Source organism: Nelumbo lutea, chromosome 2 (assembly GCF_056320005.1).
Source record: "Nelumbo lutea isolate HS-2025 chromosome 2, American lotus-T2T, whole genome shotgun sequence".
Lineage (NCBI taxonomy): Eukaryota > Viridiplantae > Streptophyta > Magnoliopsida > Proteales > Nelumbonaceae > Nelumbo > Nelumbo lutea.
The window spans coordinates 71,958,268-71,974,733 of NC_142685.1; the positions used below are offsets into that span (position 1 = coordinate 71,958,268).

At 33.5% G+C, this 16,466-nt stretch overlaps 1 long non-coding RNA gene across 2 annotated transcripts; it reads right to left on the reverse strand.

Annotated features, from left to right (window-relative positions):
* Nucleotides 1-1,307: 1,307 nt before the first annotated feature.
* Nucleotides 1,308-15,557, reverse strand: LOC148871478 (uncharacterized). Of its 2 annotated transcripts, none has more exons than XR_016106890.1 (3): nucleotides 15,421-15,557; nucleotides 13,697-13,762; nucleotides 1,308-1,447 (listed from the first exon to the last, which is right to left on the reverse strand). It is a non-coding gene; the product is annotated as an uncharacterized LOC148871478 (long non-coding RNA). The 2 variants fall into 2 exon arrangements; XR_016106891.1 differs by lacking the exon at nucleotides 1,308-1,447 and adding an exon at nucleotides 13,268-13,603.
* Between the last annotated feature and the right edge of the window lie 909 nt (nucleotides 15,558-16,466).

Below are 16,466 nucleotides of genomic sequence, written 5' to 3' on the forward strand. Positions count from 1 at the left end.
CACCAACAACCAATTGCTTTCTTTCCTAGAGGCAAAGGAGTAAGGTCCCAAGTATGATTAGATTGAAGAGCATGAAATTCCTCATCCATCGCCCTTTTCCATTCCAGAGAGAGAAGAGCATCTTGAACAGATCTTGGAACAAACATAGACGATAGAAGGGATACAAAATTCCGATAGGATGGAGATAAATGGGCAAAAGAAACATAACGAGATATAGAATGTTCATTACAATCATGCTTACCTTTGCGAAGCGCAATGGGAAGATCAAAATGAAATGGATCCGTCGATGAAGGAGCCACTGATGGCGAAGATGGAGCTAGAGAATGCTAAAACATAATACCACGAGGGCCATGAGCATACACTCGATGGATCAGTGGTCACATTGACTCTTGACTAAAAGAATAGGCACAAACACCTTCTCCATTGGTAAGGGAAGAGGAGGTGGGGATTGAGTATCAAGAGAAGTAGGTTTAGTTAAGGAAAAAAAAGGAACATTTTCAAAGAATGTCACATTTAGAATAACAAAGGAGCACATGAGGGAAGGACTGCAACATTTATATCCTATCTGGGTCCGATAGTATCCTAAAAAGATACATTTAAGAGCACGAGTGTCCAACTTATCTAACATCTGGCCCAAGTGATGAACAAAACAAACACAACCAAAGACATGTAGAGGCAAAGGGAATGGAGATTGAGAAGGAAAGGCAATACATAAAGAAGGGGAGCCACTTAACACGGAAGATGACATGCGATTAATCTGAAAGCAAGAAGTAAGAATAGCAATACTCCAACGTTTTTTTTTAGAACTGACATTTGAATCAAAAGTGCCTGAATAGTGTCAAGTAAATGACTATTATTCTGCTCAACTACTCCATTTTGTTGTGGAGTGGAAGAACATGATGATTGATGTATTATGCCATGAGATTCAAAAAACATACAAAATGGGAGTTGGAAATATTCTTTTGCATTGTTAGATCAAAAGTGTTTAATGGAAATACCAAATTGATTCTTAATTTCTGCATAAAATGATAGAAATATATCAAACACCTCTGTACGAGATTTCATTAAAAAAAATCTAAGTAATTCTTGAAAAATCATCAACAAAAGGAAATAAAATATTTAAAACCATTATAAGATTTAACTGGACAAGGACCCCAAACATCTAATGAACAAGTTCAAAAGGACTTGAGACTCTAATAGGTTCCCTTGGAAGAAAAGAGACACGATGATGTTTACTAAGCTTACAAATTTCACATTGTAATTCACAAATAGACATGACCTCTGGAACAAGACTCTTGAGAGCTGGAAGAGAAGGGTGACCCATCCGATAATGCCATTGCAACTATGTAATAGAGGAATGAAGAGTTGTTTGTGACCCACCACCATCAAGATAATACAATCCTCCAACTTCATGCCTGCCACCAATCGTCTTTCCCGTCTTGAGATCCTAAAAAATGCAATAGGATGGAAAAAATAACATAAGATTTTATCAACTTACTAGAAGACATAAGACTAAAGGTAAATTTATGAACATATAGGACTAATGGTAAAGTAAAATCATAATGTAAAGAAACATCACCGGTACCAGAAACACAGGATGTAGAGTAACCGATTAGGTTGTCTCCAGAATCAATAATTCATGGTTTAAAAGAAGAAACAAGACATGTGTACCTGACTTTGCAAGAGTTGCAGTATACCTAGAAGAAGAAGAAGACATGTAAAGTTTTTCATACTCTTCTCAGTCGATAGAAATCATTTCATTCTCCTTCCCAATACCTTAAGCAGTGGAGTAATCTCTCGTAGTACCACTATCTCCTTCTACAATAGCATGATTGGCCCAAGTAGAAGGTGGGCCATGTAGATCATAACAATAGTTCACAATGTGTCCTTCCTATCCACAATAGTTGCACTCTTTGATATTCATCGACTAGCATTATTGACACCATGACCTTTAAAATTCCTATCTCTACCACCATTGTGACCTCCTCTCACACCATGGTTACTCCCTCTAGGATAGTTATTTCTACCACGTGACCCACCTCTACCACCTCTGGTTGTGGCTAGGGCTGACTTCTCTAATACTAGAGAGCTATCTATATGTGGACTTGTAACCCTTCTTACTTTGGAGAAGACTTCAAATAGTGTAGGTATGTCACTGCTACCTAAAATATGGACATGCAGTGATTCAAATTCAGACCTCAATCCAAAAAGAAAATGTGCCACATCCAATTGATCTCTTTGTTGTTTTTGCACTTTGAGATCAATCAAAAGAGGTTGATACGAATCCAACTCATTCTGCAAACTCTTCAAGCAAGCATACTACTCTTCCACACTCCTATCACCTTACATGTAGTTGAAAATACTCCTGATACAATTGATAGACTCTAGTTACATTGTCTTGTCCAAAATACAACTACTTAGCATGTTCTAGTATTAGAAAAGTCAACCCTAGTCGACTTCTTTAATACTGGAGAGCTATCTATATATGAACTCGTAACCCTTCTTACTTTGGAGAAGACTTCTGATAGTGTTGGTATGTCACTACTACCAAAAATCTGGGCATAGAGTGGTTCAAATTCAGACCTCAATCCAAAAAGAAAATGTGCCACATCCAACTGATCTCTCTGTTGTTTTTGCACTTTGAAATCAATCAGAAGAGGCTAATACAAATCCAACTCATTCCACAAACTCTTTAAGCAAGCATAGTATTCTTCCACACCCCTATCACCTTACATGTAGTTGGAGATACTCCTAATACAAATAGATTCTAATTACATTGTCTTGTCTAGAATACAACCGCTTAGCATGTTCCCAAATTTCTTTTGTAGTGTCGAAGAACATCAAGTTCACACTGATATGAGGTTCCATACTGTTCCAAAGACATGTCATAATATGTGCATTCTCCTGAATCCAATCATCATACCTTGCAGTTCTTGGATTTGTTTTGTTTTCTTTAATATATTTTAACTTTCCTCTCGCCATCAAATTTACCTCTACCGACTTCGCCCATGGTACGTAGTTGGTAACATTAAGTATAACTGACATCATTTGTATAGCGATGAAATCAGGTTGTACCGTAACACTTGTTATCTATTCACTGCTAGAGGTAGCCATCAATTACTTCTACAATACTCTTCCAAGACAAACACCTTCCCAACTCAACAACAACATTCAACCGACTTAACTATTGGTTTTGAAACTTCAACAGCATAGCCGCAACCCCTAAACCTAGAACAACAACATAAAAACTTCTTTTACGAGTCAACCAACCTTCCAATTCCTAGAAAATAACCCACTAAACACATCAAGCACAAAAAACAATCAGCCGAACTTCACATTCATAGTCCCTCTTCGAACTATCAAGTAGACGGAGTCTAAACCACCATCAAACAGTCGAGCAACAATGCAACTTGAAGCATAGAAGCCTCTTAACCTTTTGGGCGATCAATCCTTTTAGGTTCTTCCCCTTCCTCTCTTCTCATATTGGTATAAAACCTTATCCGAGCTAGTCACAAGTGTCCTTCATTGATGCAATCAAAAAACTCGATCAACTATGCTCTAGTACCATGTTATTAAGCCTGTATTTAATTAAATAAATAAAAAAGGAGATTTTGATATGAGCTAGAAGGGGAAGAGATGGAGAAGAAGAAGTCGAATAGAATATGGTTTTACAATCTCAATCGAAAGAGAGAATTGCCACCCAGTATGTTTAATTCATAATAAAAAATAAAATTACAATACTACCCCTATATACAATTGCTTGAGAATAGAGACAAAAAATACATTGATTTAAAGAAGAGAAAAGACTAAAATAACCCTAGAACAAAGTTGTATTTTAACAACAACAGCACTTACTAGCTTGTTATATTTGGGTCGCATTTGGAAAGTCTTCTCGCACGGGCTTCGGGTTGTTTAGAAGCCTGGAAGCCCAAATTTTGAGATTTTCCCGTTTCAAATGGTAGATCTGTTTCGAAAAAGATGCAAACCGTTGAAGACGAGAGAAGCCTGAAATTGGGCTTTTTCAAGAAGCTTCGATTGAAGCTTTTGCAGTCTTCTAGCTTCTTCGAATGTGTGTTTCTCTACACATGCTCATGAGAAAAAGGGGATCTTTCGATAAAAACTCACAATACGTTTGAGCCCTAACCCTGAGGTCGACCATTTGACCTGTGTACATCTTCTTAATTCCTTCTTCTTCTTCTTCTTCTTCTTCGAGTGTGTCGTTCTTCTTTTTCTTCTTTCCATGGCTAATCTTTCTCTCCGTTTTGTAGGTATACCATCGAAGGTAACTTGCTATGGTCAAAGATTTGAAGACTTGCAAACAAAATAGGTACAACCCCCTCCCCATTTTCCTTCGCCTAGAATCTCTTCTTGCTGCTATTATTTCCCTTCTTCATCTGAAACCCCTTCTGATGAGGGTTTTTCATTGTATAAAGAGATGGTGGATAATCTTGTGTTTGCATTAAATTCCATGCACTGATGTATGATGTATGAACCTTTTGATGTGTTTGCATTAACTCGTTTGGAATCTCCATTCATATGATATATGAAGATTTATTAATGTCTTGATTTTGAAATGCCCCATGCTAATGACAGATACTCTACCCATCTATAAAGCTTACCAAAGTTTAGATTTTGTAAGGCAAAATCCTCTTCAACCATGACAAACGCCCCAAGGTCATTAAAATAATTTCCTTTGTGACCATGTGGAAATTATGCTTCACTTATGTATGATATATGCATTAATGGAAACTATTTATGTCATTAAAATAAGAAGATGCCAATCAAATAGTTATGTATGATATATCCACCCTTTGTATCCATTGCTCTAATAATTCTTTTTCCTAGATTTCCCTCAACAACAAGCAAATGAGAATTGATTGCAAAAGATATTTGTGTTGAATGCCTAAAATAAACATCGCACAACACTAGCACACATAAACAAATCCAAAGTGATCAAACATCTAAAGTGGAATGAAATTGAGATCATGAATTAACTTAGGTGTTTACAGTTGCAACATGTTTATAGTGGCTTTTTGGATCCTTAGACCACTGTCCTGAAGCACATTGAGAGAAGACCCATTCAGTCCTAAAGCACATAAGAAACCACATTGGAAATCCACAACCCATTCAACTAGCAAATGCTACTACCATTTCCCATTGACAGGAACATCTGAAGATATCTAAAGTTGTGCATCTGCAATTAAACACTCATTACTTTGGAACTCTGGTTTTGTAGAAAGGGCTCCCAATGGCCTACTATAAATATCATTGAATGGGAGATTGAATTCTTCATCTAGATCATAGTCATCCATGTAAACAGTTTTAGATAATGAACAAGAATTCCTCCAATCCAAATATTGCTCTTGCTCTGAACATCTATAAGAGAAATTGTCATAAGGGTGACTTGTAGTATGATGGCCAAAACTAGGAGGCTCAAGAAAACTTGTCTGGGGATCCCCAGAATATAGATCTGTTCGGGCCCACCAATGGCTCTTAGTGGGAAGTTCTAGATAATCTGAGCCATGGTATTGAAACACACTTTCTCGGATGAAAGGAGTTGATGATCTAGATGCACCCAAATGACTTCATAATCTATCCTCCAAGTGGTATCTCCAGTTCTCTTCCAACCTTGATTATTATAGAAGGGCATTGTCTATACAATTTAAATCATTTAAATTGGGAATTTTCCTGTTGGTTTTCAATTACACTAAGAATCCTTAGTATTACCTGAATTGGCATCTTGTAGGAGGTTTCTCCTTGGCATGCTTCTTAAAAACCAAGGCTTTAATGGTGATAAAAAAAAAAAACTTTATGTCAACATTTAGGTAACAATGGAGTGCCTAGGAGCCTTCCTAGGCAATGAAATTTGACAAAGAAAAAATCTAAAAATTTATGTAGATTTCCTAGTTTTATAACCAATAAGCAAGTAGAGAAATTGAAATAGTTCGATATAAAATACTAATGAAATTTATATTAAAACAAGGTAAATCATCATATCTAAAAGAAATTGAAGGAGCTTGTGAAGTTGTAATCAGCTAATTGCTGTCAAAGACTCAAAGGTTGAAGGACCATGGTGTGTAGACATCAAATCAGAGAAGCATTGATCTATTGACATATTATCTACCAATCTGAACTGCTTGTTCAATTGCATTCCTATGTCTACTAATAGGATAGCAGGCAACTTAGCTAAACCAAAGGTCAATAAGAAGGAATTTGAGTGGGGAATGCCGGTTCTAGTGGTAACACATTTGTAAGTTAATTGTTGTTTGATTATTTGATATTTGTCAGTATTAAGACTGTTGTGGTCCTGAATTACCTACCAATCTAACTTTTTGGAGGGTAGGAATAATCTTTATATTATCCTTATTTTCTGCAATATAACTAATTGTGAACTGCAGGCTTTTGTGCATCCGGTTAATCTTTATATTAACCTACCTCTCTAATTATTTGCATTATCTGCATCCAGTTAACCTTTCAAATATATGTGCATCTGCAGGCTTTTGTCATTCATACAACTTTTCACATTGTCCAATACCCTAATACTTGTATTGAAACAAGACTGATAGAATTGTACACACCGAATAGGTTAGTAGATGACATTCCATGGTGGGAATCATTAGATATTTTTTCCTATATTCTTATTCACTAGTCTAAAATATCAAACTTATGCAATTCCTAAGAGGAAAGAAAATCTATTGAATTAGCTTTGTAAATAAAAATGAAGTTCAACGAATGAACTTGTTGATGAAGTGGTAATTGATTGTTGCTTTTTTTATCTATTAATGACCAAACATTATCTAATCCACTATTAGAACTAGTGTTTCTAATCCACTATTTAAACAAAACATTTACAATATCTTTTCAATCATAAGATCTAATATTGCAGCTAAACAATATAAAGGAAAAATACTTTTCCAGTATTTTTAAATTTAACTACTATTACTTCAATGATATTTTTATGTCTTAAATCGTTTATATATTTTTCAAATCATTCACTAATTATATACAACTAATTAACTAAAACACAAGAGGTTGGGTAATAAATACCCGAAAAAAAATTAGTTGCATCATAAAAATCTTGTAAAATTTTTTATACGAATTACAATTTCTAAATCTTCTTCACTTATAAAAAATCATAGGGCCATTTTCATTATAAAAATCTGTAAGAATTTCTTTATAAGAATTGCAACTATGTAACATAAAATATGTTGAACTACACCATGTTGAATATCTAATACAAATCTTTTATATTTTATCCTATATTGTTGACATAAATATTTAAATTCTTATTTTCTTGTTTCAAAAGTTTTAATATACATAAGTCAATTTCTAAATTTCGAATTATGATGAGAAATGATATTTAAAGCTTCTTTACACATAAAATTAAAATGTGACAAGTACATCTAATATGTAATAAAATTTCATTTAAATAAATGGTTTTAATTGAGATTTTAAAATATTTATAGAAGAATTATTATTAGCAACATTATCAAAACTTATAGAAAAGGCTTTATTTTCAATACCATAAATAGGTAAATTGTTTAAAATACTTGCAGTAATTGGTGGCCCAATATGTGACCATTCAAGTCTTGTAAAACTTAAAATTCTTTTTTTTTTGTGTAATATTCAAGAATCATCAATAAAATGCCCATTACACATATATAACTAATATTATATTTGGAAGTTCAAAATTCAGATGTAAGGGCAATTCTAGAATTAATTAACCATAGTAACATTAATTTAGTAAGTTACTTAAATAAAATTAAAATAAATATTAATTATTGATATTGATAATATATATTTATTAATATAATAAAAATAACTTAACTAAGAAAAGAAATAAGATAAACTAAAAACTATTATCAATTTAAATTTAAAATAAAACTAATACAAAACTATCTAACAACTATTAGTTTTATAAATAATTTTTACTAATTTAAAACCAACTTAAGTTCCACTAAAAATATAAAAACTTAATATAGTTAAAATTTAATAAGGATTAATAAAAACAAAAAATTAATAAAAAATATTAATTTTCAATATAGTTTAACCAATTTAAAATCAATTTAAATTCCATTTTAAAAATAAGGAAAATTATAAAACCTCCTTGGGTTTTCTAACAATCCTATGAAACTCCCTTGTGTTTTGACCTTAACAAAAACTACATTCCCTATTGTTTAGAAAAGGTGCAAATACCTTTCTTTCGTCAACAATACAAATAAAAAAAAATGTTGATTTAATGCATTAATTTTACATCTAAAATTACTTCATCCGAGAAGAGTAGGGTGAATTACTCTTTGAAAGTTGTCTACCAAAATAAATTAATGGAGGGTCAAGTTGAAACTTTAAATTGTGTATGATAATGCCTTAACAATGATAAGTGTATTCTGGTAAGTTCAATGCCTTTGTTACTAAAAAACTAAGGGAAATGATGTATTTACACTTTTTCTCAAAACTATAAGGGACGCCTTTGTTAGAGTCAAACACAAAGGTGGTTTATAGAATTGTTATATGAGGATATTTTTTATATTTTTACCTAACAATAATAACAAACTAATACAAATAATAAATAATTAGCATTAATATACAAAAAATAATACAAATTTATCTAAAGAATAGGCAATTGGCCACTCTCACTAGAGCACAACTTAGATTGTGATTGGATAAACTAGACGTAACCCAAAATATAATACTTGAATTGGAATTAGATGGGCACTGCTAGCTTAATTGGAAATGTCATAGGCCTCTCCTCAAATTTTCTTATAAATAAAGCTTGTGCATCACACAGGTCTTGACTGGTAATTCCTTAAATCACCCTGTATGGGATATTTTGTCTTATTAATTTAGAAAAGAAATCCATTAACAAGGGATTACTTTATTTTGAACAGATGGCTAGGTTATTGGATCCCGCTTTATCCCATGGATAAAGTTGATAATAGTCTAAGAAGAGATTTAGGGGTCATTTGATTGCACTTTCAAAGGTCTAATTCTGAAAATGTTGCTTATCAGACCTCCCACTTGTTTGGTTTTTTTTACCTCTTGAACTTGATTTGAATCTTATTTTCAGATCTGAAAATAATAGAGCTTGAGTCGGCTCTTAACACGCTCAGACACGTTTCAGATCTAGTGCATAGTCCAAAATACCTTGACAATATTATGGAAAGTGCAATCAAACACATGTCTTCTCGCACACTCAAACTTGTTTGGTTTCTCTCTCACTCTCTCCCCCCGTCTTCCCGCCACTGCCGCTACAAGTGCGGGCCATGCCGTCTTGGCCTACGGGGCATCCCGAGCCGTTCCTCCCTCCCCAATGGTAATTTGGAGGGTTAGTTCGGTGCGGGCCCATGCCATGCCGTGAGCCAGGCTGGTCCATGGGTCAACCCTTGGGCTAGGCCAAGCCACAGACCGAACCAAGCTATTCGAGGTCCATTTAAAAAAATTGGAAAAGTTGTTTAAATTTTTATTTCAATCGATTTTTTATGTATACAATTGTTTATATATACAATTAGACCTATTCATGCGTCGAGTAGCCCAATGACCTAGCCTGGCCTGACCCATTATTTTTTAGGCTTGGACAAAATTTCAGCCCGAGCCTAGGCTGATACTATTACATATATAAAAAAGTACTTATGTTATATAATATAAAATATATATATATATATATGCTTCTTAAATTATTAATAAATATCAATTTACTATTAAGAAACATAAATTAGTTTATTAACTTTTTAAATTATTACTATATTAATATAATATTAGATTATAAAAGTATATTGAAAATAAGACATTTTGTGTATAGATCAGGCTTCGGGCTTGAGCTTTGGGCTTTATATAAGGACTGGTGCATATCTCAACTAGACCTAACTCAAAAAAAAAAAAAAACAGTTGCTTGAACTTGCAAATTTATAGACCTAATCGCGTTAGATTAAGTTATAAACAATTTATTAATTTTTATTATTCATTATTAAAATATTGTTAGCTATTAAAATATTATAATTATTAAACTAATGTATTTATTTAAAATACAGTAACTTTTGGAAATTATCATGAAATACTATTAATAATATAAATTGTACCTTTTTAATTATTTTTGGTAAATACCCTTATTAATATAAAATATTATTAATTTCAATATTTTTAATTATTTTTAGTGTTTTAATTATGTTTAGTTTTTTTAGAATTTTCCAGATTTTTAATTAATTTTGATATTTTTCATTATTTTTAATTAGTATAAAATACTGAATTTTATTGTCCACAATAATGGTCTCAACTCATAAAAATTATTATGAGTTCATTGTGCACAATAAAGGACTCAACTCATAAAAATTATTAATTAATTAAAAGTGCATTAATACAAAGTTATCTAATAATATTATTAAAACTATCAATTAATATTTTTATATTTAAATTTCTTATTTTTATATTTAATTAAAAGTGCATTAATACATGTTATTTTTATTAATTTTTGCAATAAAACTTTATTAATAAAATGGGTTCAGCTTTTTAAATTTTCATTAATTTTTATCATTTTTAATGAGTTCATTATGCACAATAACATGCATTAAAATAAGAGGCCTTCGAAAACCCAAAGGTCTTTCTCTAAATTTGTGCACATTTATTAATCTAATCGAGATAAGCGATGATTACTGTTTTATATTTTTAAAACAAAAGAAAATAAGAAAAAAATGCAAAAAATGAAGAAATAGATAATTAACTTCTCTCAAAGGAGAGACATGCTGAGATGGACAGACCAATATATATATATATATAAGATAGATAGAGAGAGAGAGAGAGAGAGATTCGTGGGGAGATGTTCCCAATGTACAACTGTAGTTAGACAGGATAAGATATTCGATTTAGTGTTAAATAGCCCCTATCACAGCCAACCTAGGCATCGTCAAGGCTCATGCTTATTGGAGGCAAACCCACATAGAAATTAATCAAATCCCAGAAAGGAGAATCAACTTGTAAGCAGATTTACCCAAACCAAAATAACTATGCTTCATTGGCTTTGATCAGATTAAAAAATTCATCTCCTCAGCCCCTTCCCACAAGATGTTTTCATACCAAGCTATTTGTTGTTTCAGAGAGAGAGAAAGAGAGAGAGAGAACTGATAACCATGAGAAGTCCACATATGACAACTATCAATAGAACTAACATGTAGAAACCTACTAATAACAGAATACAAACTGATCGAATGGATCTAACTATTTGAACTTCTCATACATGGATGACATGGGGAAAAAGAATAAAATGACAATATGAAGAAAATAATATAATTGATATGTGGAAGGAAAAAAAAAAGGAAAATATAAGTTTATTTTACAAAAGCAAAAAACATGTTACGAAAATAAAGGAAGAGAAAAAAAAATACTTGGGTAAAGAAATAACAGATGACATTAACCTGATTCCCTCTCTAGAAAAACTTCCTCTTAGAAAACTCTCTGTAAGTCCCCTATACCAAGATAAGGTCTCTTTAGATTGGCGTGGCCACACCCTTTGATATTAACACTGTGACTCATCCTCCAATTACGACAAAATCCACTGTCTATTCTGGGTCCTAAAAATTACAGAGTCTATAGGATCTGGGTCGGTTTTGGATTCATGAATTTCTTTTGTCGGTTCAGGACTGGTTCTACCATGTTCCGACCTGCTGGCAGCCCTAAATTTACTTGACGAATACGTCTTTGTACAAGTTTAAATTATAATTCTCAAGACTGTGACTCATCCTATCAGTGCTTTCTCTCTCCTAAAACTAAATTGGACAATGAACCGGTTAGGGGTCCAGTTTCTAGGTTGAATGGTCCAACTGTTCGAACTGAACGGATGGTCCATTCTGACAAAAAAATAAGAAAAATAAAAAAATAGCTAAAACCGTTGAATGGTTTGAATGGTTCAATTGCCCGAATCAACAGTTTGTTGACCAAATCAATGATTTTTTGGCAAAACAATAGTTTTGGAGTAAAACAGAACCAATCACCTGATTAATTCCCAATTTTTCTGATCTAACCATCCGGGGAATGATACATTCTTCGGTGCGCATGAGCTTTATTGGTTTGTCACCACCTATTGTAGGAGCAATGATACATGGGATTTACATCATGGTCATGAGAACTGTGTTAGAGAACCAAGCTTCGTGTAGTGAGAAAAGAACATTCTGACAAAGGGTGAGAAGCACATCAAGTCTCTCCGACAAAGATGAACCTGATCTTGGATGGAAAAGCTCGGACAAAAAACATGGCTAGCTAGCTATCTAGTAAGCTACGGACTGATCATGTGTTATATATTAGAATAGATCAGAATAATAAGAAAAATTCAAGGCCATGTTTGCTCTTAGCTATAATAATAATATAGCTTAACCGTTCAGCACTAATTGGATCAAGATTTCCATGAAAAGACGCTTTAGTTTTACATACTTTGGTGATCAAATCCAGCATATACTCAACATTCTCAGAACACTAGGTCAAGCGTAGGGATGGCAATGGGGTGGGTACGGGGAGTGTTTTGTAAATTCTAGATCCTATCCCCCTTCCTATACCTCCCAACCCTACCCACTCCATAATCCATAGTGGGTTAGTTTGAAAATCCAAACCCTCCCCAACCCTATCCTCCCCAAATTCAAATGTAGGTGAGTTGGGTTTAGAGCATGTATCTAATTTTCTATTATTTCGTATTTTATATAACCACTAAATAAGTAAAATAACACAAACAAACAACAAAATTTTCAATAAATTGATAAAAATTTGTAAAAGCATATAAATTATCAACTATCATATCCTTCCCATAAAATTCAAAATATTATTAAATTCAACACCTAATACATAAAGTTTTTTATGCTTTTCAACAAAAATGCAGGTTGGAGAGGGTTGGGTTTAGCCTAGCACTTACCTTACCTGTACTCATACAGATTGTAGAATCCCAAAGCCCATCTCAGCCTCAAAACCTATTCAAAAGAAAAAAAAAACACCCCAGCCCGGTAGGATGGGTACGTAACGAGTAGGGTAGAAATTGCCACCCCTAGCCAAAGCGTGATATTCAATTAATTGAGACATTGATGATACATGTTCTATGTTTTCTATGTTTCACTCCATGGACACCCTTATCATCTTATTAGGTAGGCTTTACAAGAACCTACCAAGTACACACCATAAAGACACGACTCACCCGCATTGAGATAACATTTATCTCCAAGGATGAAGAACCAGGTACATAAATACATAGTAATGCAATTAAAAGTTACTATACAATCCAACCAAGAGGGTGTAAAAATACAAATATGTACAATGCAAATATACTCCTTCCAAGGCTCAGTTTGGAAGCAGTACAAATGCAAATATGTACAACGTAAATGCATACAAAATAATACAAAATATAAGGTTTTGCACTCTACATACTTGCATTTGTACTCCTTCCAAACTCGGCCTTAATTGCTATTTGTCATCACTACACTTTTTCCACATGGTAAAATACATAAAAAATTGCTTTGTTTAAAACATAATTAATGTAGTCTCTGCCAAACTAGTAGCAGTAGTAATATGAAGGAAACAAAAAATCATTTTGCTTCAGAGGCAAATGCTCTTTCTTGAGTCTGCCAAGCATCTTCTAATGAAACCAACTAAATAAGTGAGTAAAATTAAAGAGCATTAATTAGGTGAAAAAGAGAAAAAAAACAATAATTTGATATTAATTACTTACAATGTTGCTAAAACTAGGTAGCTAGTGCCATCTTTCTCATTTTCAAATTCAATATATATACTCAATCTGCAAGTAGATGAAGCTGAACCAATTAGTGAAAAGGTTGGATATTCAAACATTGAAAATTATGGCAGTCCAAGTCAATCATACCCACTTGGGATTTTCTACCCACAAGGATATTATCCGCGAGAACTCACACGCACATCCTACCATGTATTGGGAACATCTCCCGTACTTATAAGTTATTATTCATGGAGATGTTTTCAATACACGGTGGACGTGCTTGTGAAGCACCCATCTGTGAGGAGCAGATCCCGTTCCTACTATCCACACCTACCCACACATTATTACATCTTTACATTGATAACACCTCACATATTTATATATTACCATTCTTGAGGAGATGTTCCCAACGTACAGCTGTAGTATCCTGTGGGTAGGGGATCTGGACTGAATCATATCATACCCTGCCTTTCTGATTTTCTTTATTTTTTTAAATAAAAACCCACAAAATTCTCAAGGGGTTGAGAAGCAAAAGAGGCAATAGAGATAGTAGAGGTGAATATGAAATGCATGCACCTCAAGCTTTTAAATGTGGATTTGTGGTTTTGAGTTGCATCAAATGATCAATATGTAGTCTACATGAGATAGAGCATCATAACATTATGCAATAACAGGGTGCAACATTACAAAGCCATGAGTGCAACATTTACAGTTCAGGGTGCACTTCAGGATAGCTGCAGCTCTAGCACTATTGAGGTTTTGTACATTTGTAAAACCATAAAACTATAGAGTAATAGAGATGCTGGTTAGAGTGTTTAAACATGGATTGCATTGTGTTTTTAGATATAGTTCCATTGATCAATAGTCTCCATTGGCCAAACTAATACAGTACCAATCACTTGATTTACCATACAAAAATTTAAGAAATGTATGGAAATATGGAAATATATCCAAGAAAATTGCACATGTAAAATATGACTGGTACAAGAAATAATTTATTGAAATAAAAATATATTTATTTTATTTCAATAAAATAATATACACATATTTCGATACTACAAGGGAATTAACAAGGACTATATCAAAAGATGTATAACAAATAAAAAAGTAAGAGCCAATTGATAAAAAAAAATTAAAAAAGAAAAGCAATAAGTACTTTATCCAGCAAGCTTTAACTCTTGTACCTCTAAACTTTCAGAGAAGCCTAAATTTGATTAAGAGCTTATACATGCCAACAACACTCAAGGCATGTAAACCTAAATCAAAACCAGAGGGGAAAACAAATTACAGAAAAAGTATTTTAAGCATTCCAAAGTCTCCTATTTTATTTTGAAAAATGGAAAGCTAGCTTAAACTTCTCCAGGGATTCACATATAGTAACCATGAACAACAACAAGAAAAAGACAAAGTGATCATGGAAAAACCCTATAATTTGACTTAGTTTCAGAACAAAAGGGAAGCTCAGAATAGAATTCAACAACACAAAGTTTCATGCATGAGAACAAAACAAGCTCAGAATAGAATCAAACTGCTGAGAGAAGGATACTGAGAAGTAGATCAGTAATTCAGTTTCATCAGTAATTCAACCAACTGTGCATTTATAAAGGGAACGATATCATCTCTATCTCTTTCTTTTGATGAGGATAGTTGGTGCTAGAAAATGTTAAATCTGTTATACCAAGAAGTACTATGTGAGCATATCCATCAGAGCAAGAGTTCACCTGGTTGTTCTTCATCAAATGGAAAGCCTGGTGTGAGGAATGAAGCCTGATCCGAGATCAGTCCATCAAGGTGTAGGAAACCCATGATAATGAAAACAAGAAAAAGAAATCAAGACAAGTGATGGATGAAATGGAAGGATCTTGGATCAAACCTCATTCCAGACACCTTTTTTCCTTCAACAGCTCTCTCTCTCTCTCTCTTCTCTCTCATGATTCAACAATCAAACCTAAAAGTCTGCAGTCACTCAAGTTACTACTCCAGGAGGGTTGATGATGGGATTAGGCTGATGGGAGGAGTAATAATAATGTAGAAAAGCACATGAGAGACAGGTCATTTGGTGCATAAATTAAGGAAAAGCCGGTGGGTTTTGGGGGTGATTTTGTCTTGTTCTAAAGCTTTTTTATGGAAATAGGTGGTGCCAAGGCTTTTACAGGCTATCTCTGAGTAAAAGAGCACTGAAAAAAACGAGGAGAGTTAAGGAAGTATGGGAGGGAGACATGGGCCTACCCCAGAGTACAATTTAATATGATAAAGGTGAGGCCAAATAAAGCTATCAACCACAACCATTTCTCTATCCAGGTGAAAAGAAAAAGGCCACCGCTCAAATCGAAGCATGATACAGACTTACAGTTGTGTTGTGATATATACATGTAGTAATATGCGAACAATTTCTTTTTTTTTTTTTTCAAATAGGTAACCATAATTAATGAACTAAGTATTGGCAACCGAATCCTTGTCAAGCTGAGTCTTTTGTGGGATTTGATTTCCTGAGAAGAGTCGATCAATGTCTTCAGAAGATTTCTCTAAATCCAGACTTTCCTCAACGGGATCTGACAAAAAAAAGTAATGGGAGAATCCTCAGATTTCACTTCATATATATACTAGAATTTCTTTTCATTTGTGAATGAGAGAGTGAACAAGTGTAGGGTGGCAAACTGAGTTAACTGACCATACCATACAAATTAACTAATATTCCGAGAATCGGGCCGGGCATAAAACTGGAGAAGGGAGAGGTTCACGGGTTAGAGGCTTAACTGGGATTAAA